This window comes from Oratosquilla oratoria, chromosome 12, assembly GCF_046742065.1.
Source record: "Oratosquilla oratoria isolate Oo_2021 chromosome 12, ASM4674206v1, whole genome shotgun sequence".
Classification (NCBI taxonomy): Eukaryota; Metazoa; Arthropoda; class Malacostraca; order Stomatopoda; family Squillidae; genus Oratosquilla; species Oratosquilla oratoria.
The window spans coordinates 72,009,907-72,028,453 of NC_134788.1; positions in this window are offsets into that span (position 1 = coordinate 72,009,907).

Genomic DNA, 18,547 nt, shown 5'->3' on the forward strand with positions numbered 1-18,547 from the left:
TGTACAACAAAACAATTTTTGAGAAACTCAAACAATTCTTTCGCAACACGAACTGGGAAAAATTCCTAAATGAAGAAACAGGGATGGAAGAGAAATGGAATATACCAAAAGAAATTTATGACGAGGGAGTGAATAAATACGTACCACAGCAAAAAAGAAAGAACACACATAATAAGCTGGTACAACAAAAAATGTAGTGAGGCTAAGGATGAAAGAGACAAAGCTTGGAAGAAATGGAAAAAAGGCAAGAAAACAAGCAAAGGGCTAATGGACATCAAACTAAGTAATTATTATGTAAAAATATGCAGAGATGAAAAGAGAAACTACGAATAAAAATTATAGAAAAATGCAAAGAAGAAGCCAAACTATTTTACAGGTATGTAAATGGCAAACTGAAGAATAAACAAGAAATAGAAAAGCTGCGCCAAATTAAATACGAATATACAGAAGAACTAGAAATGGCTGAAATTATGAACAACCACTTCAAATCAGTATTCACTATAGAAAACTCACCTAACTGTGAGGAAATAGAGATATACCCCTCAATGAAAGAAGTAATTGTAACATTGAAGGAAATCAGCGACCAAATCAAAACCTTTGGTGTCAGAAAATCACATGGTCCAGACGGAATTGCAAATTGGATACTGAAAGAATGCATGGAGAAATTAACAGATGAAATATACAATGTAATTGAATTCACACTTCAAGAGGGAAAGGTGCCACGGACTGGAAGAATGCAAATATTGTACCGATTTATAAGGGAGGAAACAAGGAAGATCCATCAAATTACAGACCGGTCTCCCTGACAAGCACAGTGGCAAATATTTGTGAAAAGGTCATCAAAAATAGATGGGTTAAACATTTGGAAGAAAAAACTATACTGAATCCAAATAGGATTTAGACAAGGAAGATCATGTACAACAAACTTGATCTGTTTCTACTTGAAATTGATAGATATAATTCAAGAGAGAGATGGTTGGGCAGACTGTGCCTTTCTGGACCTACAGAAGCCATTTGATAAGGTACCACACAAGAAACTAATAAGGAAAATAGAGTCAATAGGTGGCATTAGAGGAAAATTATTGGAATGGATGGCTTCCTGACTGGGAGGAAAATGAGAGTAGTAATTAGAGATAAGTTCTCAAATTGGGAAGAAATGATAAGTGATGGCCCGCAGGGATCAGTACTGGCCTCCGATCATGTTTGCCATATACAAAAATGATATGGATGAAGGAGTAGAGTGTTATATGAATTTCTTTGCAGACGACACAAAAATACTAAAGAAAGTAAGAACGGAGGAGGATTGCAACTCATTACAACAAGACTTGGACAGGATCTGGAAATGGACTTAAAAGTGGGAGGTGAAATTCAATATCAATAAATGTAGTATAACGGAATTTGGAAAAAGTAAAAACAGAATATCGAGATTATAAAATGGGTGAAGAAGAGGTCAAAAAAGTAAACTCGGAAAAAGACTTTGGAGTGATGATCAGCAAAGACATGACACCGGACAAACATGTTAATAAGATAGTCGGAGAAACCTACAATTTATTGAGGTCAATAAAAGTGGCATTTGTCTATTTGGATGAGGAAATGATAAAAAAAATATAAGTAACTACACCTTGACACCTTGCTCTATATCGACATTTGGTCCTTCATGAACATTTGCCCCATCACGGACATCTGGTCACTCATGGTCATCCGATCTCTTATGTATACCTTGCAGCGAAAAAAAAATACACGGGAGCGACGAGCGATTTCGCTCGGGAAAGTTCCATTGTCGCTCTCGCAAATCCAATAGCGGAAGCGACCCCCCCCCCAAAAAAAAAAATCGCTCCCGCGGCAAGATTCAACGTTTTTCATGCATTATCCATCATTTGACAATCCCTGAATCCCATCACCATTGATGAAAGGATCAAAGCAAACACAACTTACCCGTGATCAATCATTGCATTATCGATCGATATCATAAACGCAACGCATCAATCAAATTTAATTTGTTGATGTACGTACATATGTGTACGCGGTATAGCTGCTAGAAATCAATGGCTTACCTAGACTAACTTCGTATGAGCTGCATGCGCGCGTATACTAGTACATGTTGGCTAGACTCTACACGACTATCGTGCTACATAATGTCGCTAGTTGCGAATTGCATGGTACATGTATGCAGGGATGTTTATTGGTTGCATGCAGCTAGCTGCCTAATCAACGCGCTACAATGCACCATACCCAATACCACATCACCGCATGCATACGTACACTGTACATATGCAAACTCGCTCCGACATGAGTAATGAGTTAGCCTTCCAATAGTTTGAAGGGAATCGAACCTGCAAAAACATGGCTCTGAGAGTATCAAAAATGGCTCTGGTGAAATTTAAAAAATGGCTCTGGTGAAACTTAAAAAAAAAAAAAAAATAGCTCTGGAAAAAAAAAGTATTTTTTCCCTGATACCTTGCCAATGATAGTGTTATATGCCACTGAGTAAGCAAAATAAGATGTTAACAAATGGATGGAAGCCAAACAGCTAAAGCTGAATAAAGATAAAACCGAATGCTTTACTGTGAGGAAGAATAATGACCTCAAGAGGTTTGACTTTTCTAGACTTCGAATAAATTGCACCATTATGGGAATGAGATAAACAATTCCGGACTTGGGAGTAATAATAGATGATGATTTGTCATTCAAAGACCAAAACAATCAATTTATAAGGACAGCAGTACACCATTTAAGAACCATTGTATTTCTCCGGAAACAGATAAAAAGACCATAATGATATTATGTGTTAAGTTGTTTGGATTACTGCAGCAATTCACTCTACTATAGAGTGACTGATTATATCTTTAAGAAGGTGCAAGTTGTTATGAATAGTTACAATATTAATAAATGTTCTATATCCACAAAAATAACACCAGCTCTTGTAAGTTTGCATTGGCTACTAATCAAGGCACGCATTGTTTAATAATGTACAGGATGTCATGACTTATCAGGCATTGAAGTTTGGTAAACCGGAATATATTCGTGACCTATTGAAAGACTTCAATCTGGATACTATTATGATATTTAGACATTGTGTGGAACAGCGCACACTGGATGAGTCACGAAATGATTTCGAAGCGTTTGTAAGAATTGCTGGAAAGCTCAATGACACTCTGCCTGAGTATGTCAAGAACAGTAACAACAGAGAAATTTCTATGGAAAAGTGAAAGACACACTTATTTACTGAAGCCTACAACGCCATCAACACTTGTGGCTCCACTCAGCAGATCATCGGTTCAACGGTAGAGTGGGGCAAGGGGGCACGGAATAAACCATCAAAAGTACATCGGCTACTCTGATGCGACATGTAAACAAACTAGGGATCACTTGTGCAAATTTGCCTATTCTTTTGGTAAAATTATTGCGATTGTGCCTTTTTTTTCCAATTACGATGTAGACTCTACTCACGTGAGACTAAGAAACTGCAGCAGATGAATGCCACGATGAGAACCAGAGAAGGAAACTTCATCTTCAACTCCACTGTTTGAGCTAAGGTCAACGTCTGCGTCCTGCAAACTACGGTGGTGAGAGCAAAGCCTTCCCTTGTTTCGGGAGAGAGAGGTGAAATGCCTCCGCATTATTACACTTAACATTACATAAATATAATATCATGGCACCACGGAGGGAGAGGAGGGGGGTAAGGGGAAGGGGAAGGACAGATAGAAATAACGGAAGGAAGAGAGAGAGACAGATAGATAGGCTGCCGGGCTTCCGGCGCGCAGGTAGTTCCTACGTCGTCAAATACGGGGAGGGAGGGAAGAGCCCATGTCGCCCAGACGAAGGCGGGAAGGGGTGTGTATGTGTGTGTGTGTTGGTTAAGGCAATAACTTAAACCTAAACTTAAACCTAATGACTTAAATCTACAAAACTTAAACCTATTTTCTTTTTTATCTTAACTCTAAGTTCTGTATATTGGTGTGTGCCTATGCTCACTTTTTATTATTCATGAAAAAAGGGAGGGGGGGATAGTTACGTCTACAAAAAAGGGGGGTTACATTTCCAATAAAAAAGGGGGGGGATACTTCCCTCGGTCATGATTCTACTCCTACGTATATATTGTGTATTGTGGAGTGGGTAGATCACCGCTTTGTGTTCTTTCGAAGCTCAGCGGCAATCTAGCGTGTTCCACATGTAGTGGGAGTGTGTTGTCTGTGAGTGAACGTGTAGTTTCAGTGTTGATTTGTATGAGCTTCTCCCATATACGGGAGGCACGCTCGTGTAGGTAAATGTTGAATGTCAGCTTCCTCGTGTAGTGCTTGTGCAGTTTTTATGTCAGGGTAGTACGTGTTTGTAATGAACTTTAGTGCTTTGTTTTGAACCGCTTGCAATGTTTGCATGCCTGTCTTTGGTAATGTGTGTAACGGTATTATTGGGTACGTAAGTGTGCTCCGTATAAGTGCGAGATACAGGGTTTTCTTGTACTTAACAGAGAGGTTTTTGAATCTCTGCAGCCGTTGTAGGCCGAGAGATGCAAGCACCTTCCTGTCGCGTACATGGGCCGCCCCACCATTGGTGGTAATCGTCCAGCCAAGTATCTTGCCCTTATCATCTGCGTAATTGCGCGGAGCCCCGTCAATGACGGCGGGTGCACACCTACGTCCCTGTATGGGGATGAGTTTAAATTTGTCTGTGTTTGTTCGTATTTTGTGTTTCCGCTCGTATGCATTTACTTGCTCGACTGCTTTCGCAGTCGTTAACTCAGGCATACGCTCCGAGCGGCCAGGATATGTTATAATCTTTGTGATGTCACCTGCGTATATTATGTTCTGACAGTGTGGGTGTGGAGAAGGGAGGTCTTTTAAGTAAATATTGTAAAATGTTGGGCTTACTACGCATCCCAGCGGTACTCCACAAAGTGGAGCGAAGTATGGCCCATACTGGTTTTGTCGAAGCAGTTCTATCTATGCACCAATCAAATTCGACCTTTACATACGTCAAACCAATCAACACATTCTACGGTGCCGCATGTACAACCTCTTTTATATAACGCACCAATCAACACAAAAACGTCACTCCTAAGCTCCACCCCTTTCACGTGACGTCATCAGGACAACGACATAGCCACGCCCACCGGAAACAAAGGATTACAAAGGCTGAGCACGCCGACAGGAGACCTTTTGGTCCATATCTAGGTCGGATGCGAAAAAAAATCATAAAAACTATAATAATGTATGCAACAAACAAAATACATAAACAAATGCATAGGTATAGTTGAATAACAAACAAACAGGTAAACAGTAAATAATGATAAATTGTCACATAACTGATTTTCATCTATTATAATAGATGAAAATCAAACAGACAAATGATAACAAAACAAAAACAAATAATATAAAATAAATTATAATCATTACAGCATCTTGCTTAGGTGTTTATCTAAATGAGTCCTAAAGCTTCGAACTGAACTACATTGCACTACCTGTGCAGGAAGTTTATTCCATTCATTAACTACACGGTTGGCAAAGTTGTTTCTACCTATTCCAAATTGAATCTATTTCCGGACAGTTTGAGACCATTGTTTCTTGTCTGATTCTCATTCAATGTGAAAATTTTGTCACTTTTGATGTAAAAAATGACGTCAAAAATTACGTCATCAGGGTCAATGACCGACGCAGCAGCAGCACTGATCATAGCAAATTTTGTCTAAAAGGCATCTAATAATAATAATAACTAACCTCCATCTATCTATGCATCAAATTCGACCTTTACATGCGTCAAACCAATCAACACATCCTACGGTACCGCATGTACAACCTCCTTTATACAACGCACCAATCAACACATAAAACGTCACTCCTAAGCTCCACCCCTTACACGTGACGTCATCAGGCCAACGACCTAGCCACGCCCACCGGAAACCGCAAATGACGTCACCAGGGTCACATTGACCCACTAACCTCAATCTATCTGTGCACCAATCAAATTCAACCTTTACATACGTTAAACCAATCAACACATCCAACGATGCCGCATGTACAACCTCATTTATACAACGCACCAATAAACACATAAAAGGTCACTCCTAAGCTCCTCCCCTTTCACGTGACGTCATCAGGCCAACAACTTTTGTCTAAAAGACATATAATATTAATAATAACTAACCTCCATCTATCTATGCACCAAATTCGACCTTTACATGCGTCAAACCAATCAACACATCCAACGGTGCCGCATGTACAACCTCTTTCATACAACGCACCAATCAACACATAAAACGTCACTCCTAAGCTCCACCCCTTACACGTGACGTCATCAGGCAATGACCGACGCAGCAGCAACACTGATCGTGGCAAATTTTGTCTAAAAGGCATCTAATAATGACAATAACTAACCTCCATCCATCTATGCGCCAAATTCGACCTCTTTTATACAACGCACCAATCAACACATGTAACGTCACTCCTAAGCTCCACCCCTTACACGTGACGTCATCAGGCCAACGACCTAGCCACGCCCACCGGAAACAGCAAATGACGTTATCAGGGTCAATGACCGACGCAGCAGCAGCACTGATCGTGGCAAATTTGTCTAAAAGACATCTACTATGCACCAATCAAGTTCGACCCTTACATAGGTCAAACCAATCAACACATCCAACGGTGACGCATGTACCTCTTTTATACAACGCACCAATCAACACAGAGAAAACGTCACTCCTAAGCTCCACCCCTTACACATGACATCATCTGGCCAACGACCAAGTCACGCCCACCGGAAACCGCATATGACGTCACCAGGGTCACATTGACCCACTAACATCTAATAATAATAATAACTAACCTCCATCTATCTATGCGCCAAAGTCCACGTTTACATGCGTCAAACCAATCAACACATCCAACGGTGCCCAACCTCTTTTATACAACAAACCAAAATCGACGGCATTTTGCCTAGTGTGAAAATGGAAATCGACGGCATTTTTGCCTAGTGTGTACATGAAAATCGACGGTAATTTTGTTTAGTATGTAGATGGAAATCGATGGCATTTTTGCCTGGTGTGGAGGATGAAAACGACGGTAATTTTGCCTAGTGTGAAGATGAAAATCTACGGCCTTTTGCCCTGTGTAAAGGAGAAAATCAACGGCATTTTTGCCTAGTGTGAAAATAGTGATCGACGTTATTTTTGCTTAGTGTGTAGATGGAAATCGACGGTATTTTTGCCCTGTGTGAAGGAGGAAATCGACGGCATTTTTGCCCTGTGTGAAGATGGAAGTCGACGGTATTTTGTCCTAGTGTGAAGATGGAAATCAACGGTGTTTTTGCCTAGTTTGAAGATGGAAATCGACGGTGTTTTTGCCTAGTTTAAGACGACGTGAAAGGAAATCATGATGTCATGGTATCAGGGAGCGAAATTTTCAGGTCAGCACGTGGCCTTACGTAACACTGAACGAAACATTCTGAGAAAGCCGTGTAAAGAAAAATGTTTTTTAACAAGTATTAGAGAAAGATGGTGAAAAAGGAGAGTAGGGTAGCAAATATGAAGGGTAGGGATAGGGGAATTCACAAAGGAAAAGGGTGAGGGACCCCCTATCTATTCACTACCCCAAAAACCTCATCCTAAAACAACTGTCATAGGATGAGGGCGACAAATCCTAGGAGTATTCCATTCCATAATCAAAGACAAGCTAGGGTCGTCAACAAAAAGACTTTTGACTCAGTTTTCGTCTGGTAGTTTAGGGCTGACCTCTCCAGTATGGTTGCACCTGGCTGGCACAGCTCAGCCCGTCCTTGCTACACGGAAGCCCCCCTACTACATCAAAGTTCTGGGCCTCGGGGGGGGGGGGAGATAGGGAAGAAAACGTAATTGTAGTGGGAAGCGCTAAGAAAATGAGTGAGGAGTGAGGAAAATGGAGGAGAAATAGGGAAGGAAGAAGTGAAAGCAGCTGTTAAGATGATGAGAGCAGGTAAGGCACCTGGGTTGGATGGATGCCATGCAGAATGTCTGAAAAAAGGAGGTACAGTTATGGTGGACTGGCTGGTAAGGTTATTTAATGTTCGTTTAAACCCTATAAACTCCGATGACATGATTCTTGTCATTTGGTCAAATAAAACAAAAAATCACAAAACAGCAAAATGTTTGATCAAACACCAGAAAAATATGACGTCAGTCCTCGCACGGTCAAGCCGCATCAGATGATATTCGGATGTACGGGCCGGCGCGAGGCCTACCATATCCGGTTTTTCGTATCTACACCACAAGCGGCTGACATGAGTTGAATGGGTTAAGAGAGGGTAGAGTGCCGGAGGACTGGAGGAGTGCCTGTATAGTTCCGCTTTACAAGGGGGACAAGTGTGAGTGTAGTAGTTTCAGAGGGATTAGCTTGTTGAGTGTAATTGGGAAGGCTTATGGGAGGGTCTTGATTGAGAGGATTAGGAGAGGAACAGAGGGAGTAATTGGCGAGGAATAGTGTGGGTTTATGACAAGTAGGGGTTATGTAGATCAAATTTTTGTGGTAAAACAGATATGTGAGAAAGCTGTAGGAAAAGGTAAGGATGTTTTTTTGGCTTTTATGGATCTGGAAAAGACTTACGACAGGGTAGACAGGAAGGCACTGTGGGAGGTATTGCAGATATATGGGATAGGAGGAAAGCTGTTAAGAGCAGTCAAGAGTTTTTACGAGAGTAGTGGAGCTTGTGTTAGGATTAGAAATGGAGAGAGTGAATAGTTTGAGGTAAAAGTGGGACTTCGTCAGAAATGTGTTACATGGATGGGGTGGTGCGAGAGGTGAATGCAAAGAGTAGTGGGTCAGGGGTTGGAGATGATCAAAGAAAATGGAGAAAAGTGGGAGGTGAGCCAGATCTTGTTTGCTGACGACACTGCGCTTGTAGCAGGATCAGAGGAGGAATTGAGGAAGTTAGTGACAGAGTTTGAGAAGGTGTGTGAAAGAAGGAAGCTGAAGATAAATGTGAGCAAAAGTAAGGTGATGAGATGTACAAGGGGAGAGAGTGACAGCAGGTTGGAAGTGAGCATTAAGAGTGAAAGACTGGAGGAAGTGGATAGTTTTAGATACTTGGGTGGGAGGAGGTTATCTCTCAAGCATATTCTCTTAAAAACGACAGTAAAGGAATTAATAACACATTTCCTTCGTAAGGTTTCTAGTTTTCAGAGAGTGAATTTCCTCTGAAATGAGAGGGGGAGAACTAAATTCTTTATACATATTGGGAGGTTATATTAACCAAATTGAACACACTGTACACAACATAAAAACAAACACAACAAATCAGAGTAAATTTAAACAAGACGTTCTGCAGTTGGAATGTAGATGTGCAAACAAGTCAGTTTGTATATGTATGAAGTGAAATTATTCTTGGAGTTGGCTTTCCTCAGCTTGACTGCCGCCATTTTGTAGATTCCTCTGTCCAACTTATATATTATATATATATATATATATATATATATATATATATATATATATATATATATATATATATATATATATATATATTCATGTATGTATATATGTATGGATGTATATATGCATGTACACATGCATTGTGTACATTCTTTATAACTTAAACTCTACTTTCATAGTTGCGGCGTGAAAAAGGGCGAATTGCATTGGCCGTGAAAAGCATCTGGCCTTTTGCCCTTCCCCCCCATCCCCCGTGCGGTGCGACGGCAACGCGGAGGACGACGCGGCGGCGCGGCGCCAGAATGCCCATCATTCTGCCAATCGGTCCCATCGAGGTCCGACCGACCTGCCTCTTGCTCGCACTTTTCCAGTCTTCAAGTGGAGTGTGTTATAAAAATATTTACACCGATAAAAAAAGATAGATAAAATTTTCTTGTCCATTTCTACTTTATATATATATATATATATATATATATATACATGTATATATATGTATATATATATATATAATGTATATATATATATATACATATATATACACATACATATATATATATATATATATATATACATACATATATATGCATATATATATATATATAATATATATATATATATATATATATATATATATATATATATATATGCATACATACATTATATATATATATATATATACATATATATGTACATATATATATATATATATATATATATATATATATATATATATATATATATATATATATATATATATAATTTACTTATGCTCCCAAAGCAAACTGACTAAATTATATTGCTGAATAGTCTCTGGCTGCCTTTTTTGAGTATTGCCTGGGGCTTTGGTCTAAGTTTTTCTACCTAGGTCTTGTGCCTAGGTCTCCCGTCTAGGCCTTCTGCCTAGGGCTACTTTCTAGGACCTTTGCTTAGGACTTTTGTCTAGGTTTTCTATCTAGATTTTGTGCCTAGGTCTCCCGTCTAGGTCATTTAGCTAGGGCTACTTTCTAGGACTCTTGCCTAGGACTTTTGTCTAGGTTTTCTACCTATGTCTCCCGTCTAGGCCTTCTGCCTAGGGCTACTTTCTAGGACCTTTGCCTAGGACTTTTGTCTAGGTTTTCTACCTAGATATTGTGCCTAGGTCTCCCGTCTAGGTCTTTTGCCTAGGTCTACTTTCAAGGACCTTTGCCTAGGACTTTTGTCTAGGTTTTCTACCTAGGGTTTGTGCCTAGGTCTCCCGTCTAGGCCTTCTGCCTAGGGCTACTTTCTAGGACCTTTTGCTTAGGACTTTTGTCTAGGTTTTCTACCTAGATTTTGTGCCTAGGTCTCCCGTCTAGGTCTTTTGCCTAAGGCTACTTTCAAGGACCTTTGCCTAGGACTTTTGTCTAGGTTTTCTACCTATGTCTCCCGTCTAGGCCTTCTGCCTAGGGGTACTTTGCAGGATCTTTTCCTAGGACTTTTGTCTAGGTTTTCTACCTAGATATTGTGCCTAGGTCTCCCGTCTAGGTCTTTTGCCTAGGTCTACTTTCAAGGACCTTTGCCTAGGACTTTTGTCTAGGTTTTCTACCTAGGGTTTGTGCCTAGGTCTTTTGCCTAGGATTTCCGTCTAATTCTTTTGCATAGTTCATCTATCTATGCCGTCTGCCTAGGTTTACTATCTAGGACATTTTCATTGGGGTTCCATCTAGATCTTTTGCTTTTGTTATTCATTTGGTTAATTTTTATTTCAAGATCGTTCATCTAGATCTTTTATCTATGGCCCTAGGTCCTCTTTTTAGGTAATCTGCATAGACATCCAGTCTATGTCATTGCTAAGGTCCCGTTCTTTGGCCTTCTTACAAGATTCTCTGACTAGGTTTCTTGCCTGGAAGGTACATCTCCTAGATTTCTATCTAGTTTTTCTAACCCAGTCATTCCATTAAGAATTCATTCCATGTTTATGTGCCTCTTCTATAGCTTTGGCTTATTTCTCTTTTGGCTCATTCTTTTGGCCTTTTTCTTTATAGTTTTCAGGTCTTTCCTTGAGGTCTCCTGTGTAAGCTCTGTGTCTTCTTCCGGATCTTCGGCCGATGTCCCCCGAGGAGGTGTGATTACCCTCGCGCGCCAATTCCCTCTGATCATCGGGATGCGCGTCACAGATTAATTACCAAAAGCCTCAAGGTTTCCGTATCGTTTTTTTTTTTTCGTTTTTTTTTTATTCTACTACTCCTTCTCTTCCTCTTCCTTCCATTCCTCCTTCTCCTTACATACACACACAGTCATTTATACACATACACATACACGCACACATACATACACACACATACATACACACGCACATACACACACACATACGCACACACGCACACACACACACACATACATACACACACACATACACACACAGACACACACACACAGCCATTTATACACACACACATACACACACACAGACACACACACACATTAAAGAAAGTATCAACAAATGAGGACTGTGACTCATTACAATCAGACCTGGACACAATCTGGAAATGGACTCAAAAGTAGTGGGAGGTGAACTTTAATTACAAGAAGTGTAGCATAATGGAGTTTGGTAAAAGCAAAAATAGAATTTAGAAAAAATACAAAATTGGTGAAAATGAAATAAAAAAAAAAGTGCACTCTGAAAGGGACCTTGGAGTGATAAACAATAATCAGCAATGACATGACACCGGACAGACATATAAACAAAATAGTAAGTGAAACATACAACCTACTAAGGTCAATGAAAGTGACATTTGAATACTTGGATGAAGAAATAATAAAAGAAAATATTAGTCACATTGATTAGACCAAAACTGGAATATGCAGCGACACTATGGACACCCAGTACTAAAAAGAATATAAGGAAACTAGAAAGAATACAGAGAGTAACAACAAAGTTGACACCAGCTCTTTCCAAATTAACATATGAACAAAGATTATTGAAACGAGAACTACCAACACTAGAGCAAAGAAGAGAAAGAGGTGATCTACTGACTATATATGGAATCATGAAAGGAATGGAAATCCTTGACAGAAAAGATTTACTAAAAAATGACAATGGAAAAACAAGAGGTCATGAAAAGAAACTCAAAAAGGACAACTGTAGAAGAGATAGGAAAAAGAATAGCTTCCCACACAGAGTGCTGGGTATATGGAATAACTTAAATGAAAAAACAGTGTGTGCAAATATTATTCACGACTTTAAGAATAAACTTGAAGCTGAAAGATACAAAGATGGGGCACCACGAGAATAGCTCCCTTACCGTATAATACAAGTAAATATAGCTTGGTAAATACACACATAGCTATTTACACACACACACACACACACACACACACACACACACACACACACACACACACACACACACACACACACACACACACACACACACACACACACGCAAACACACGCACACGCAAACACACACACACACACACACACACACACACACACACACACACACACACACACACACACACACACACACACACACACACACACACACACACACACACACACACACACACACACACCTCGTGGCGCTGTAGTTAGAGTTCTCGCCTGCCACTACGGCGGTCCGGGTTCGACTTCCCCCCAGGGCTAAAATAATTTCAACATCGCTGCGCTGCGGGTCGTTACTTCAACTATCGTGGGCGGGGAGTTGGGTGTGTATGTGTGCGTGTAAGGTCACAGCATTACCCATAGATCGGTCATATATAAGCTCTGAGCTCTCTTCCGGGAGGGAAATAGCTGTCGATCACACACACGCATAGCCATTTACACACACACACACACACACACACACACACACACACACACACACACACACACACACACACACACACACACACACACACACACACACACACACACACACACACACACACACACCTACCTACACACACACACATACACATACACATATGCACACGCACACGTACACACGTACACACACACACACGTACACACACACACACACACACACCCACACACACACACACACACACACACACACACACACACACACACACACACACACACACACACACACACACACACACACACACACGCGCGCGCGCGCGCGCGCGCTCGGTGGCGGATTGGTAAAGCACTGGCCTCACAAGCCAGAGAACCGGGGTTCGATTCCCCGGTCGTGCGGAGATAAGTTGGGTTTGTCTCCTTTCACGTGTAGCCCCTGTTCACCTAGCAGCGAGTAGGTACGGGACGTTAGTCAAGGAGTTGTGACCTTGCTGTCCCTGTGTGTGGTGTGTGAGTGGTCTCAGACCTACCCAGAGATCGGCTAATAAGGAGCTCTGAGCTCACTGCCGTAGGGTGGTGCCTGGCTGTCTCGACAGAGACTGCAGCAGATCCGAGGTGAATACACGCAGCGTTTCGCTCGTTCTAGCTTTATGTACTCGATAAAGCCCTAACGAGGAAAGCGTTGTCCCAACAAAGGGATCGTCCTTCCTCACTCGATCAGCCGATGCTTTTCCTCACACATTTATGGTCAGTTGCCTCTCGTTTCTAGAATAGATAGGATTAGAAACGAGGAGGCAGAGGCCTGGGCTGCTAAATGAACTGGTAGATCGAAGAATATTGGGATGACATGGGCATATGGAAAGAATGAGTGAAGAAAGACTAGCAAAAAGGCTGTGGAAGGCAGATGTGAACGTGTTAAAATTGAGAGAAAGATGGAATATGAGTTGGATGGAGGGTGTAGAGGGCATTGTGTGTGAGAGGAATGTCTGTCGAGCAGGAAAGAGAGAGTTTTTAACTGAACAAGAAATTAATGTGGAATAAATATGAAAGGTAAAAGTGAATGTGTTAAAGTCGTGGGAAAGATGGAGTACGAGTTGGATGGTGGTGTGTAAGATGAATGTCTGTCGAGCAGGAAAGAGAGGGTTATAACTTGAAAAGGAATTAATGTAAATCAAAGGAAATCGTACACAGACTAATAAGCTTTTTCCATTTTATCAAGGGGATGGCCTTGTCAATTCATATACCCACCCTAAGTCCAAATGTCTCTCCAATCTTGGTAAGGTGTGGATGAAGGGTCATCCCTTTTTCCACCCCAGTATATATATATGTATATATATATATATATATATATATATATGTATATATATATATATATACATATATATATGCATATATATATATGCATATATATATATGAATATATATATATACATATATATATACATACATATGTATATATATATATATATGTATATATATGTATATATATATATATGTACATATATATATATATATATGTGTGTGTGTGTGTGTGTGTGTGGGTGTGTGTGTGTTTCCCTCTACATATATATATATATATATATATATATATACATATATACATATATATATACATATATATATATATGTGTGTGTGTGTGTGTGTGTGTGTGTGTGTGTGTGTGTGTGTGTGTGTGTGTTTCCCTCTACTCCTCTTACATATATATATATATATATATATATATATATATATGTATATACAGATATGAGTGTGTGTGTGTGTGTGTGTGTGTGTGTGTGTGTGTGTGTGTGTGTGTGTGTGTGTGTGTGTGTGTGTGTGTGTGTGTGTGTGTGCATGTGTGCGTGCGTATGCCTCTTTATCCCATATACAAACACCAGAGTACTCCTCTAACTTACTTTAGTAGGGGGAGACATTAATGGTGCATGAAATTTCAATCTCCGAATGTCCGTCATCGATCACTACAAAACAAAAACAAAAACAAAAACAAAACAAAACAAAAGAGGGACGACTCCGGATGCTCCCCAGCAATGTCTTTGGTATTTTGAGACATCGCGATGCTGAGCATTTCTGGTGGGCAATAAACTCGGGGGTATTTAGAAAACGGAAGCTCGCCCACTTAGAAGACAGAACCATCTCCTGTTTCTTATCACGGATGTTGCAAATTGCATTCTATGGCTTGCGCTGCTACAAACTGAGTTTCGTTGACACACACACACACACACACACACACACACACATATATGTATATATATATATATATATATTTATATATATATATATATATATATATATATATATATATATATATATTTACATATATGACTTAAATTTTCTTAATTAGTAATGATGCATTGGTCTTGGTTTTGTCTGTTCACTGTGGAATTTTGTCTTTTTACTAGAGCGGTTCAAGGATGAGAAGGCGCTTGAAGTTCAGTTCTCTCCATAGGATGATAGTGTCTTCTTCCAGATCCTTTCTTGTTTGTGGGGATTAATGTGTATCGATGTGGTGTCGTGTGATATTTGCGCGCCTTGATAGTTGTGTAGTATCTGACTCTCTGCACTTTTCATTATTAAAAAATCAAATCAGTAAATTACGTAGCAGCTATTGAAAATGTTGACTCATTCGAAATAAATAAATAAATTAACAAATTAACAAATTAACAAATAAATCAGTAATTTACGTAACTGTATTGAAAATGTCGACTCATTCGATGATTCACTTTACAAACGTTGTTTCGTCTCTCACAAGACTTTATTCAGCTGTGGGGACGATCTCACTCCAAAAACGCTTATGCCACACGTGCCCCCCCCCCCACTCGCTCATTTAAGCTCTAAACAAGTTTCCTTACGACACCCAACACGGTCACGTCACATCAAAAACTACCCTGAGGACGTGTCTTTGACTTCTTGCCAAATTGCTTTCTGAACGAGATCACGGCCACCGGAAGTGACGTCACGAGGGGGAGGAAGCTGCCAAGTTCTCACGATTGTTGCTCGGCCCTCGGGAGGAGGGAGGGACTAGCGATTGGGCATTGACAAAGGCGAGGCAAAATCGCCGACAAAAGACCTCTTCACCCGTGAGGACAATGAAATCTCAATAAATGATCGAGCGAACGAATAAACGAAATGAACAAGCAAGTAGATTAATGAATAATTTGAAATTGAATATTATATATATATATATGTATATATATATATACATATATATGCACACAAATGTAAATACATATATCAATATAAACACACACACACACACACACACATGTATATATATATATTATATATATATATGTATATATATATATGTATATGTATATATATATATATATATATATATATACATATATATATGTATATAAGATTGACAAACAAATACTTAAATTGAAAATAACTAATTGAACAGATGTATATGTGTATATCAATAATGGAAGAAGTGAATTAATGAATAAATAATACTCAATTATTGTCACTGCCCATGTATCCGCGAAACAGCTTCTACATAATGTCATCACTCCCTCTCGCAATATTTTTAATCTTCACCAATTTGATAGAAAACACTGAACATCGAAGAGCTAACAAGGAGAGCTTAGGAACAATCTTTCCTCAACTTCATTGCCAACTCTCTCTATCCCTGGTCCGTCCCCGGAACTTCCTGTCTAAACATTTCCGACATGCAGCTTCTGTCTGTCCTTTCTCTTGCATCCCGTTCGCCGTCTCCCTACCGTCCCACTCCGCCGCCTCACCCTCTGCCTGCTGCTGCTGCATGGTCAGAGGTGCAGCTCTGCCCCCCGTCTCTCCTTTCCACACGGGGCTTCAAACTTTGTCCCGAATCAAAGCCAAACTTGATCGCGACTTGTTTCAATTAGGTTGTTTATTTGGTCTCTCAGGCTCAACTCCGCTGCCTTTTCCTGCTTCAAGCACTTTCTCGCTGAATTAGCAACTCCCCTTGCTGTGTTTCCGAAGGTGTTTTCCCCCTTTTTCATCAAGTAGTTTTAGGAATATTTATTCTTGAACGTTGAAATTCCCTTTTATTCCCTTCCGTTTACCTTAAAACCCGAAACTTTAATAAGGACGCACGGTTCGGTTCTCTCATCTTTCTGTTCTTTCTTGTCCCTACTCCTATTCTTACTATTTCCTTTTCATTGTTCCTTCTTTATCTTTCCTTGTCTCCCTCTCTCCTATCATCTTTTCCTCTCTCTCTCTCTCTCTCTCTCTCTGTCTCTTTTTCTTTCATTCCTTCTCTCTCTCCATTTCTCTCTCTCTCTCTCTCACTCACTTTCTCTATCTCAGGCTCCTTCTCTCTTTCTCTATCTCACCCTCTGTCTCTATCTCTCTCTATAACTCTCTCTCTCACTCTCAATCTTTCTCTCTCTTTCACTACCTTTCTCTATCTCAGGCGCTCTCTCTTTTTCCTCAATCTCACTCCCTGTCTCTCTCTCTCTCTCCTCTCTATCTCTCTCCTCTCTATAACTCTCTCTCTCTCTCTCTCTCTCTCTCTCTCTCTCTCTCTCTCTCTCTCTCTCTCTCTCTCTCTCTCTCTCTCTCTCTCTCTCTCTCTCTCTGCCTCTGTCTTTTCTAACGTTGGTTTGTCTCCCACGCCAGTCTGTCCTTTCTTCTGTTCTTCGTCGTACATCAGGTCCATGAATTCCTCGACCTACCCCGATCTACTTCCTGCCTGCGCTCTTTGACTTCACTGTGCTCTGATTTGTGCCTTCTCTCCAGTCCTAGGAAGTTTTATCTATTCATATGATAACCTGTAACCCTTCAAGCTGTTTTGTTTGAAATTATATATATATATATATATATATATATATATATATACATATATATATATATAAATATATATATATATATATATACATATATATATATATATATATATGTATATATATACATATATATACATATATATATATAAATGTATGTACATATAAATACATACATATATATATGCATACAGTATATATATATATATATACATGTATATATATACAAATATATATACATATATATGTATATATATACATATATATATATATATATATATATATATATATATATATATATATATACACACACACACACACGTGTATATATATATATATATATATATATATATATATATATATATATATATATATACGTACCACACTGAATGGGTCCCAGTGACTAGAGATACATTTTTATCAACCACAATGCACTTTAATTCTAAGCCATCAACATCGGAAGAACCGTGGAGGTACATGCAGAAATTGAAACATGATACGCCTAAGGACTCGAACCAACGATGGTAAGCACGTGACCAGTGCCGTAGTGACTTAGACCAATACACCATATAGTGGAGATGGGTTGAACTCAAACTTTCGTGTATGTGTATGTAACTCGAGC